Source organism: Nycticebus coucang, chromosome 24, assembly GCF_027406575.1.
Source record: "Nycticebus coucang isolate mNycCou1 chromosome 24, mNycCou1.pri, whole genome shotgun sequence".
Classification (NCBI taxonomy): domain Eukaryota; kingdom Metazoa; phylum Chordata; class Mammalia; order Primates; family Lorisidae; genus Nycticebus; species Nycticebus coucang.
In genome coordinates, this window is record NC_069803.1 from 11,930,481 (window position 1) to 11,940,325 (window position 9,845).

Consider the following 9,845-nt stretch of genomic DNA (forward strand, 5'->3'; position numbering starts at 1 on the left):
CAGGTGGCTACAAACTTGGGGGTACCCACAACCACATTTTTGGTTGATAATTCTCTAGAATGACTCACAGAACTCCGGAAACAGTTATGTTTGTGAGTACTGTTCCTTAGAGTGAAAGGATGCAGATTAGAACTGTGAAAGGAAGAGACACCTCGAGGAGAATCTGGAGCAGGTCCAGATTTGCAGTCTCATCTCCTGGGAACACGTTCCACCTCCAACAAGGTGAGGCAGTACTCAGAGTCCCGCCAAACCAGGAAGCTCAGCTGAGTCAGGTGTTCAGGCTTTTTCGTGAACTTGATCACATGGTGTTTGCGTAGCTGACCATTAGCCTTCAGCCCTTCTGGTGGTCAGAAGTCATATGGCATGTCACAAAGCCCCGAACATGCATCACCTTCTTAGACTATCTGATGGCTAAAGCCCCCAGGCAGATAACGATGCTATGACGAGGCAGGACACTCCAGGGACTCTGAGATTTCCTCCCAGTAGCTTAAGCCAGGGACAAGACATCTCTCAAGGTGAAGAGAATTCTCTGCCCCACACTGCCCCACCTGTATCAGGGAAGACATGTTCACCATGAGCTTGCTTGCCCTTTGTAGCTGCCATAACACTATCCATAAACATCCTGGTTTTCCTCTTCTTCTGGGCACGTGGTGGTATTAGGCTTCCTTCCTTTAGCCCTTTGAAGACAGATGTGCCCTAATGACTTGCCTTAGTAGAGGAAATGTAAGAGGAAATGATGAGAAGGCAGAAACTTCAGAGTCAACATAGGTTCACCACGTTCCCTTCACTGATCTCAGGAGCCTGTGAAAGCAGGTTGGGATGAAGGCGCCATGAGCCTGGGTTCCTGAGAAACTAGGAATAAGTACCCCTGACCAACCCTTGATAGACTGTCCACATCAGTGAGCAGTAACACTTTGTTGTGTTAACCGGCTAAGATTTGGGGATTTTTATTGTAGCACAGCATATTCTGGTAGCCGGATATTATATACTGTGGTGGATCGTGGGCAAGTTATTTATCTTCTCTGTGCCTCAGGTTTCTTCTTATAAAAAGCCTTTTGAAGCTAAACACCAGGCTATTTTTTGTTGCAATTTGGCCCAGGCAGGGTTTGAACCCGCCACCCTCAGTGTATTGGGCCAGCGCCCTACCCGCTGAGCCACAGGCGCCGCCCTTGAAACAATTTTTAAACAAAATGTCTTATTTTGCAGTTTTAGAAGTAAGGAGTCTGATATAGGTCTCACTGACCTAAAATCCAGATGTCAGCAGAGCTGCATTCCTTTTGGAAGTTCTCGGGGAGAATCCATGTCCTTGCCTTGTCCTACTTCTAGAAACTGCCTAGATTCCTTGGCCAATGAAGACTTTTTTGCTGTATCTTCAAAGCTGGCAGTGGCCGGTGGCATCTTCCTCACGCTGCATCACTCCGATGGTGACCCTCCTGCCTCCGTCTTTCACTTATAAGGACCCTTATCAGAACATTCGGCACATCCGAACAATCCAAGATACTACCCCACCTCAAAATTATTTTTTCTTTTTTTTTCATTTAAAAACATCACTTCTTTATTTCAAAGGAAAAATAAAAGACCCTCCCAACCCTTTCCTAAAAAACCCAATAATAACAATAACAATAAAAAAAAATCCTATTAGAAACCATAAGAAAGCGCTGAAAGTTTGTTACATTCTTCAAGTATGCTGTTTGGATTTTTTTATTTCTAAGTTGATTACTATATACATCAAAAAAAAAAAAACCCTTAAAAGTGCAGCTAAGGGATTTTGCTGAAAATTAAGTATTCATAGGGCTACTTCAAAATACTGTAGTAGGACTGTGCCGTGATCCTTTGGGGCATGAAGCTCTCACTTTTGTATCCTAGCAAAGCTTAAGAGAACAGGTTCAAAAGGGTCATACCTCCAGGGTTAGCATGAGTGACCAACGTGGGTGAGAAAGCCAGGGAGATCCATGTGTTCTTTCACAGACAAGGAAAATCCACCCGAATCCAAAACTTTAGACATGGAATGTGGTAGGATTTCACAGCAGAGTTAGTCTGGGATGGGGAGAGGTGGTGAGTCTAGACAAGGCAGGGTGTTAAGTTTAAGGGGTTTGCCCTAATCAGGTTTTCACATCTTTTTAGTGGGTTTTACTGTAGTCCTTTAAGCCACAACATAGAATGCCCTTCGGCGTGCTCCAGATTGTTGGTTCATGTTAAAGGACTGTGTAAGATCTGCATCCCAAGGAAAATTATGCTACATAAAAATGATCCAAGATTTTCGCCCCAAAAAATTCTTGGATAAAGTCTAAAAAATACTATTGCAATTCTGTCTCTTGAAGAAAAAAACATTATTCTAAATGTAAACAGATTCGCTCAATTCTTTTGTTGTTGTAGAAAACTTCAGAGTAGGGGCGGCGCCTGTGGCTCAGTGAGTAGGGCACCAGCCCCATATGCCGAGGGTGGCGGGTTCAAACCCAGCCCCGGCCAAACTGCAACCAAAAAATAGCCGGGCGTTGTGGCGGGCGCTTGTAGTCCCAGCTGCTCGGGAAGCTGAGGCAAGAGAATCGCGGAAGCCCAAGAGTTAAGAGGTTGCTGTGAGCCGTGTGACGCCAAGGCACTCTACCTGAGGGCGGTACAGTGAGACTCTGTCTCTACAAAAAAAAAAAGAAAACTTCAGAGTAGGTACGTTGCTGTCTAACTCTCTGCTGCGTGCACTCGCCAGAGGGGAGGAAGCGCTGCCTTCTGTGCCAGCATCACCTGGGAGATGAAAAGAACCGCTCCACATAGCTAAAGAGGGCGTCCCAGTGCTTCCAGAGTAAGGCAATAAAAACCATAAGGAATAGAGTGCTGAATGTCCTGTTGCAAGTCTTCAAGAGGTGAACCACGCAGTTGGCAACTGTGGAGACAAAGACCCAGAGGACTGCCATGACAGCCAGGGGAATGTTGATGAGTTTGCCCAGGAGGTTGCAGGCAGTGGCATCCTCCAGCCCTTTCAGCTGTACCACCTGCTGCTGCTGCTGCTGCTGCTGCAACTCCATCTTGGAGATGCAGGTCCAGCACGCCTCCTGGGCCTCCTGGATGTCCCGGTCTGTTCATGGGACTGATAGGCAATTTTCTCTTCCATGCTGGCTAATTCCTGCTTCAAAGGTCATTTAGTTGCTCTTCTAATCATTTACATCTATATTGCTCCTCCTGTAACGTCTGCATTATTAAGGAATAGTTCCTCTGGTAATGTTCCTGGAGGGTCTCAAAGGATTCCTCTGGTCTGGCCTGGGTTTCTTGGATCTCCTGGATCTGGTGTAGTAGTACATCAAATCCTGAGCTCTGCATGTCCAGGGTGTGTGTTCGGGAGCTGGATGCTCCCACAGCAATGCCTCCAGTGGTGCTGTTGGCTCCCACTGAGCCTGAAGTGGCACTAGAACAATCCTCCTCACTACCATATTTTGGGCTGGACTGAAAGTTTGAAATCACCCCAAAGCCTTGCCCCCATCATCCACTTGCCTCTCCTCTAAAGAGTCCTTTAGGTTAGGGATGTCATCTGCACTGCCAAATTTGTCCCAAATCAGCGAGGCAATCTCTCTGAGCTTTGAGACCACGGCCCCTGCTGCTGAATGAGTGGCCTGGGAGAAGCTGGAAAATCCACCTTTGACACTATCCTCCACACCTTCGCTGAAGCCAGTCACTTTTGCTCCCACATCCTTTAGACCAGGGGTCCTCAAACTTTTTAAACAGGGAGCCAGTTCACTGTCCCTCAGACCGTTGGAGGGCCGGACTATAGTTTTAAAAAAAAACTATGAACAAATTCCTGTGCACACTGCACATATCTTATTCTGAAATAAAAAAACAAAACGGGAACAAATACAATATTAAAAATGAAGAACAGGGCGGTGCCTGTGGCTCAGTGAGTAGGGCGCCGGCCCCATATGCCGAAGGTGGTGGGTTCAAACCCAGCCCTGGCCAAACTGCAACAACAAAAAAATAGCTGGGCGTTGTGGCGGGCGCCTGTAGTCCCAGCTGCTCCGGAGACTGAGGCAAGAGAATCACATAAGCCCAAGAGCTGGAGGTTGCTGTGAGTCATGTGACGCCACGGCACTCTCCCGAGGGCAGTAAAGTGAGACTCCGTCTCTACAAAAAAAAAAAATGAAGAACAAGTAAAGTTAAATCAACAAACTTACCAGTATTTCAAGGGGAACTATGGGCCTGCTTTTGGCTAATGAGATGGTCAACTTCCGGTTCCATATTTGTCACTGCTAGTTGTAACAAGTGATGGAAGTGTGCATCAGTTAGTCTAGATCTGGTTGGAGATTTCAGATGTTTCATTCTGGAAAAAGTCTGTTCACAGACATAAATGCTGCCAAAGATGGTTGCCATTTTGAGTGCATGGTTCCTGAGATTAGGATATGTCTCAGAGGGGAGAGATGCATAGAAATTAGAAAGGCTGCTTGACTTGAAAGTGTCTTTCAGAGAGTCACAATTCTGCAGTTCAGCCAGTTCCATTTGGTAAATTGTATCCACATTTTCAATGTCAATAGAAAATGGGCTATGGATGGGTGGCGCCTGTGGCTCAAGGAGTAGGGCGCCGGTCCCGTATGCCGGAGGTGGCCGGTTCAAACCCAGCACCGGCCAAAAACAAAAAAAAAAAAAAAGAAAATGGGCTACGGAAAAGCTGTATGTCCTGTTCATGGAGATGAAGCTCTTTAAATCTAAATTGGAACTCCTTTTGCAACTTTTCCAGTGAATCCACACATGTTTTATTTGGGAATGCAACCAATGGATTTTCTGCTAACAGATTTCGAATTGTGGGGAGATGGCAGAAATTTTCCTCCTTCACTTGTTTAATGAGGAGGCCTAATTTTACTTCAAATGCTTTCACATGTGATTGCATATCACAGATGAGCTTCCCCTTTCCTTGAAGTTGCACATTGAAACTGTTGAGTAGCTCTGTTACATCTGTCAGAAAGGCAAGGTGCCATTTCCATTCTGTTTTTGAAAGCAGAAAAGCTGTAATCTGTGGAAGTAAGTCATAGAAATGTTTCAAAACTCTCCCTTGACTCAGCCAACGGACTTCTGTGTGGTACAGAACATCTTCATAGGCAACATTTAGCACAGACAGAAATTCCTGAAATTGTCTGTGGTTTAGTGCATTACCTCTAATGAAGTTAACACAAGATACCACAGTTTTCATAACAGAGTCCCACTTCAGTGACTTACTACACAGCGCTTGTTGGTGAATGAGGCAGTGTATGGCTATTGGATGAGAATGGTTATGTTTGTCCATCTCTTGGTTAATGCGAGCAATTACTTCTTTTTTTTTTTTTGCTGCTTTTTGGCCGGGGCTGGGTTTGAACCTGCCACCTCTGGCATATGGGGCCAGCGCCCTACTCCTTTGAGCCACAGGCGCCACCCCAGCAATTACTCCTTTCTTAGATCCCACCATGCTAGAAGCACCATCATTTGTCACACTGGCTAGTTTAGCCCAGTCCAGCTCCAAACCATTCACAGTTTGGCAAACCTTTTCATAGATATCCTCCTCTGTAGTTGTTCCTTTGATGCTTTGCAGTGCAGCAAGCTCTTCTGTGTCTTTGAAATAGTCATTTGTCCTACGAATAAAAATTAGAAGATGTGAACAAGGGCAGCGCCTGTGGCTCAGTCGGTAGGGCGCTGGCCCCATATACGGAGGGTGGCGGGTTCAAACCCGGCCCCAGCCAAACTGCAACCCAAAAATAGCTGGGCGTTGTGGCGGGCGCCTGTAGTCCCAGCTACTTACTCGGGAGGCTGAGGCAAGAGAATCGCTTAAGCCCAGGAGTTGGAGGTTGCTGTGAGCTGTGTGAGGCCACGGCACTCTACCGAGGGCCATAAAGTGAGACTCTGTCTCTACAAAAAAAAAAAAAAAGAAGTTGTGAAGAATCACGAACATCATTACTTTTGTTGAGTGCCAAGGAAAAATAGGAAAGTTTTTTTTGCAGAGTTTTGCAAATGCTGATGCAAATTGTCTCCTGTTTCTTCAATCCTTCGAGTAATTGTAGGTCCTGAAAGACTCACTGTGCTAAATAAATCGGCCTTCTCTGGACACATCTCTTTGGCAACAGAAAGAAGACATTCTTTAACAAATTCTCCCTCCATGAATGGTCTGCCAGTGCACACTATTAGCTTGGCACCTTGAAAACTTGCTCACAGTGATGAAATATTTAGCTGCTTCTGCTTCACAAAAGTATTTTGCTGAGTTGTCAATGTATTTTTCAGTTTTAATATTTTATCTTTTCTCACTTCTCTGACCAAACAATCATATTTATCTTTATTTATTTTTTTTTTTTTTTTGTAGAGACAGAGTCTCACTTTATGGCCCTCGGTAGAGTGCCATGGCATCACACAGCTCACAGCAACCTCCAACTCCTGGGCTTAAGCAATTCTCTTGCCTCAGCCTCCCGAGTAGCTGGGACTACAGGCGCCCGCCACAAGGCCCGGCTATTTTTTTTTTTTTTGGTTTTGCAGTTTGGCCGGGGCCGGGTTTGAACCCGCCACCCTCGGTATATGGGGCCGGCACCTTACCAACTGAGCCACAGGCGCCGCCCATCTTTATGTTGTTTTATAGTGTCGACGCAAATTGTCTTCTTTGAACACAAACACTATATTCTGGCATATCAAACACATAGCTCTTTCCTTGTACTGCATGAAAAAGTAATCATAAGTCCACTGTTCTTTGAATATCCTATACTCTGAATCAATTTTTCTCTTTTTTGATATCGTTTCCTAGGGATTCCAAATTGCTATTAGTAAAATACCAATATATATATATATACGTATATATATACAGTGCTCCAAAAACAATACACCAGCAATAACTTTGCCCACACAGAGACATGTAGACTGCACTGCCCATCAATGCAGTCTGATCGGTGCCCATCAATGCTGCCTTGTCTGTCCACTCATTTCAGCCTCACCAGTGCCCATATTGGTGGAAGTCTGCTTTTACCGCAGGCTCACACTGGTGCGGTGTGGTAATCGGCAGGATTACAGAGCCGGTTCTTCCACCACCTTTCCAGTACACACTACCCTGTGTGAACCGCACTGCTATCTGTGAACTCACACAAGAATCTGATTGCCTGGGTGAGAAGACCCATGCAATCAGATTCCACTGCAGGAAAAAAGAAGGCACGTATGCCTTTTTTCTTCTGAATCTAATGTGAGTTCAGCCATACAAGCATACAAGCATATGGCTGAACTCACACTGCCCAGAGATCACAACAGTGTGAACCGGGCTTACACAGCACACAACATACAACATTATACACAACTGAATAGCAATCAGAATATAAATGCACTTACTGTCAGTTAAATTGGGTTTCCTACTCCTCAGCTGTCTGCAGAGCTGGATTAAGTTCCCATGGGTCCCTAGGCAGATTACCAGTTTGGGGCCCCCATGCAATAACACTAAGCATTGACCATTTGCATTAATACTGACCACTGACCATTTGCGATAACACTGACTACTGACAATTTGCATTAATACTGAGTGCTGACCATTTGCATTAACACTGAGCACTTATAATTATCATTACCAGGGAGCACTGACCATTTGCATTACCTCTGAACACTGACCATTTGCATTATCTCTGAGCTCTGACCATTTGCATTAGCACTGAGTGCTGACTATTTGCGTTATCACTGTGGTGCAACCCCCTAGAAACCACCCCCAACCAATTAACCAACTTTTTTTTAAAAAGCTCTCCAGGTGGCAACTGTGGCTCAGTTGATAGGGCGCCAGCCCCATATACCAAGGGTGGCAAGTTTGAACCCAGCCCCGGCCAAACTGCAACAAAAAAATAGCCATACGTTGTGATGGGCACCTGTAGTCCCAGCTGCTTGGGAGGCTGAGGCAAGAGAATCACCTAAGCCCAGGAGTTGGAGGTTGCTGTGAGCTGTGACCCCATGGCACTCTACCCAGGGCAATGAAGTGAGACTCTGTCTCTACAAAAAAAAAAAGGTTCTCTTAACTTCAAAAAAAAAAGGCACCCCCTATCTGAAAAAAAAAAAAAAAAAAGACCTCCTAACTGCAGGAAAAAGGCCCTCTTAACCGCAAAAAAAGGCCCTACTAACTGCAAAATTTAAAAAAATAGACCTCTTGACTTTAAAAAAAAATAATAAATCCTAACTTGTTCTTACCGCGGTCCTCAGGCAACAGCAGGCTCTGCACAGGCAAGCTGGTGACTAGTTTGATCACACCCGAGACTGAGAGGAGACAGAGAGAAGGAGGGGAGTTGGAGAGTGCAGCTCACATTCCACACATGTGCACTGCGGCCCCGATGAACCAGCTGCTGAGCAGGACAGGAAGCTGCGGCAAAAACTCCCAAGGGCCAGATAAATGTCCTTGGTGGGCCGCATGTGGCCCACGGGCTATAGTTTGAGGACCCCTGCTTTAGACCCTGGTGCCTATCCCTGAAGACATCCTTTGGCTGCCGGGGGATCCCATTCTGCTCTACCTCTCAGAGCTTCCTGTGGTAGTGCTCAAGCTTCTTTTGCAGTTGTAGGATGGTTTGGGCAGATTTCTGGTTCTTCTTCTCAAAGACCTGCTTGATATGGGCGGCCTGCTGCTTGTCTGCACTGTTGGGAAGCTTCAAATACTCAGCAATGTTATCATCCCGTGCTGTTTGTGCAATCTTGATCTGTTTTGTAAGCTTCAGGATCTTCTGCTGCAGGTGAGCAATGGCAGCCTTTGTGCACTGGGAGTCTGGTGTACCATCCACAGTGTCTGTGTGGATGCTCCATCGGTACTGGAGGCCACTGCACTGGAAGTCTGGGCAAGGCTGCTCACTTCCAACCACTCGATCGGTGGGGAGGAAAGGGGCAGCTGGCGTCGCTCGAGCTCAAACGCTGGCTCCTGCCGCCATGGCTGCAGTGCCTGGTCCATCCCCACCAGCCACTCCGGGCCCCCTCAGCCACCACGATGGCCTATTTTTTTTTTTCTTTAATAGAGATAAAAGTCTTGTTATACTGCCCAGGCCGGTCATGAACTCCTGGTCTCAAGCCATCCTCCCCCTTCAGCCTCTCAAGTAGCTACCTCAAATTTATTTTTTTTATTTCAGGTTAAAGTGAGAGTACAACAGCTAGGTTACAGTATTTGCATTTGTTAGTTGTGTCCTGTACCCAAAAGGTGTGCCAAATACCTTTACAGTGTGCCCCTTAAAAGTGGGAGCACACCAATCGCCTAGCTGGTGCCTGTGGCTCAAGTGGCTAAAGTGCCAGCCACATACACCTGAGCTGGCGGGTTCGAATCCAGCCGGGCCTGCCAAACAACAATGACAGCTGTAACCAAAAAAAATAGCTGGGCGTTGTGGTGGGTGCCTGTAGTCCCAGCTATTTGGGAGGTGGAGGCAGGAGTCCAGGAGCTGGAGGTTGCTGTGAGCTGTGATGCCACAGCACTCTACCCAGGGCGACAGCTTGAGGCTCTGTCTCAAAAAAATTAAATAAATAAAAATGGGAGCACACCAATCGCCTCCTTTCCTTCCCTCTCCCCCCTTCTTCGTTCCTCCTCCCCCAACTTGAATTGAATTGAGTTTTTCTCTTATGTGGGCATGTTTTAGATCATCTACTGGCTTCATATTAGTATTGGGTATATTGAATATTTGCTTTTCCATTCTCGTGATACTTTACTAAAAAGAATGTGTTTCAACTTCATCCAGGTTGTCCTAAAATTTTTAATCACATCTTCAAAGTTCCTTTTTCCATGTAAGGTAAATTATCCATAGGCTCCCAGTTATCTTTAGTGAGGGCAGGATTAACCTGTCTACCACACCAAAGAAAGACACAGTCTTCTCTCTAGGGAGCATGGTGGTTTACTTACTAAAAGAGACTCGCTGGCACCA

At 46.0% G+C, this 9,845-nt stretch overlaps 1 pseudogene; it reads right to left on the reverse strand.

The window, feature by feature from the left end:
• Positions 1-2,735: 2,735 nt before the first annotated feature.
• On the reverse strand, positions 2,736-8,890 carry LOC128576213 (transmembrane and coiled-coil domains protein 1-like; annotated as a pseudogene).
• Between the last annotated feature and the right edge of the window lie 955 nt (positions 8,891-9,845).